Below are 2,659 nucleotides of genomic sequence, written 5' to 3'. Positions count from 1 at the left end.
TGGTTTATTCCAAAGCAACGAATACGGTTTTAAAAACAGTTTGACCAAATGCCACCTCTAAGTGAATTTGATTCAAAGCTCAGTAAAGCCAAAGTGGGCTTTTCATCAGATATACCAAATTTTTGCCTGTTTTCATTCAGTATGAGGTCTCTTGTCATGTGCAAGGTTTCATATTTAATTGTGCCCACAGCCCTGGTGCAAAGTACCTATCCCAGATGGCTAACAACCAGGACACATTGTCACTGTCAGAGTGGCCCCTTGATGTGCTGTGCTATTATTGCTTGTTCTTGTGAACAGCTGTCTTTGTTTCCCACAGGTATTTTGCATTCTGCCAGGAGCAGTGAATGAACCACTGCAGCTAAGCTGTGAATTACAGGTCCAAAATTAACAAGGATCCTGTGCAACTGCACCTGTTCTAATTTTTCCTTTGCCTCTGTGTGTCTCATGTATCAATGAAAATGTGCATTTGTGACCCATCTGTGCAACACCAGTGGCTGTGATTCTGTTTTCCTATCCCTCTTCTCAGATGTGACCTTTAATGAAGCAGCAGAGGTTTTGTTTTAGAGTCTCTGGTTGAAGTAAAAGAAGTGGGAATGGTGGATGTGCAGACAGGGAGACAGTAACTAAAGAGATTTCATAAATTTGAAGTATCTAGGCAGAATTTGTAGGAAAGTTCCTGCAAACTGCTTCTGCTTTTGAAGGGTTTCCTCAAAACCACAGCTTTGGAACAGACACAGGTCACTGATCAGAGCTTAGTAAGGAGGAGGAAATAAGGCCTCCCCTCCATATTAGCTTGAATTTTAAACATTCACTTTAACCAGCATTTCTGCTGCCCTAAGGCAAATATTTTTGTAACCACTGTTCAGGAGAGTAGGCAGGAAAGCTGTGCATGTGGGTGTGAGAGCTTTTCTTTGGGAATTGCTAAGGAGAATGAGCTGGAATCCTCCATTCCCCTCTCAGGGGGTGCACGGTGATTAGTTCCAAGTGCATATTAAATAGGGTCTCAATGTACATAAGCTGATTCTTAAAGAAAACTTGTACTTTTAGAGAGTTATTCTTTGTCCACGTAGAGACACAGGATTCCCAGTACAAGCAGCACAGAATCCAAGCATGCACTCTTCCCCTGTGCCCCATGGCAAGTGCCCTGGGTTCTTTTTGTGAAGCAAGGCAGAAGCAGCTCACAGCAGTTTCAGGTTGCTCTTCAGTCGAAGGTTGGAGTACATACCCACGTGCTGCACCAGGCTGGGCTCCAGCACAAAGGCGTTCTCGCCTTTGTCCATCAGCAGCGAGTAGAGGGCAGTGTCCTTGGCGAAGCCCTGGCGGCAGCGCAGCCTCCGCAGGTATCCCGAGGCCCAGCAGGTGGAGGCAGCGGAGGCATGGCAGGCGTGCAGCACTCACTGGCTGGCACCACACTGTAGAGCACAGGGTGCAGGCGGCGCAGCTCCAGCCCATAGTGCTGCCCCACCAGCTCTGACAGGGCCATGCTGTACAGGGCAAAGAATGCCACCAGGCACCAACTGGGGCCCACCCACCCCACAGCTGGGCAGTATGCACCGGCCAGCATAGGCCCCATGAGCATGCCCAGGCCCAGCCACTCCAGGATCGTCATGGGCTTGGGGTTGAAGTAGCAGTGGAGTCTCTTGGGATGGTACAGCTTGAAGTAGACAGTGTCTCTGAGGTAGGGCTTGGAGAACCGAGCCAAGAAGAGGTGCTGCAAGACAGCAAATATCTCCTCCTCTGGCACAGTGTCATCTTCCACGAGGAGGATGTACTCTGGGCTGTACATCAACAGTGACTGCTCGAGGCAGAAGACAGTCCTGCTTCTCCTTCTTGAACTGGTTCAGATTGGGATCAGGATTCTCTCTAGTTCTGTCATGACTGACCACAGGAAAGAGGCTGCTTAGGAGCCTGACATCCTGATGACTTCTGGGGTGTGACTCCACATTACAGAGGAGCATGTGGTGCCCTGGCAATGTGCCCCACATTTCTGGAGGAGGAGGTGAAAGTGGGAGGTCACTTGCAGGACATAGTGGAAATCATTCCACCTCTGCACAGTGATAATGGTGATCAGCAGCAAGGGCTGGAAGGTATCACTGCCAGAAGCCTTGGAGGTGTTTGGCATCTGCATCTTCTCAAAGTAATGGAGGGCATCCTGGCCCTCCTGCTGGTTCTGCTCCAGGAACTCCTGGCTCATGGAGTTCAGGTGCCAATGCCACAGGTAGAAGTAAGAGTGGAGGAGCTGGTGGCGGATCAAAGGCGCCAGCATATCAAAGGTAACCACAGTCAGGGTGAGGAGATGGATGAAAGGGCTGGGGCACCACTCCCATAAAGCTGCCAGGGTCGGTGTAACATAACTGCTTCAGAAGGAGGGCACTCCCGTACTGCTCATGCCCTCAATCCTTCACTCTGAATGCATCCTTCTTCATGGACTACAGGATACCACTGGGGCCATTGCTGCCAAACCTGCACAGGCTGTCCAAGCCTAGGAAGGAAGAAAAAATGATGGTTACTGAAACAAGAACTAACAGACAATTTAGAAAGCAGGGGACCAGTCTCTTAGTAAGCCAAAATTCAAGGCCCTTGTGGAATCCCTTGTGATGGAGGCACCACAGAATAGCCCTGAGAGGTTGAGGACAGATGAGCCAAACCTAAGTTTCCA

The 2,659-nt window shown here is 49.7% G+C and overlaps 1 pseudogene; it reads right to left on the bottom strand.

The window, feature by feature from the left end:
• Positions 1-1,178: 1,178 nt before the first annotated feature.
• On the bottom strand, positions 1,179-2,376 carry LOC134057038 (post-GPI attachment to proteins factor 4-like; annotated as a pseudogene).
• Between the last annotated feature and the right edge of the window lie 283 nt (positions 2,377-2,659).

Source organism: Cinclus cinclus, chromosome Z, assembly GCF_963662255.1.
Source record: "Cinclus cinclus chromosome Z, bCinCin1.1, whole genome shotgun sequence".
NCBI classification, from domain to species: domain Eukaryota; kingdom Metazoa; phylum Chordata; class Aves; order Passeriformes; family Cinclidae; genus Cinclus; species Cinclus cinclus.
Note: the sequence above shows the minus strand (reverse complement) of the source record. Positions and strands in the feature narration are given on the sequence as shown.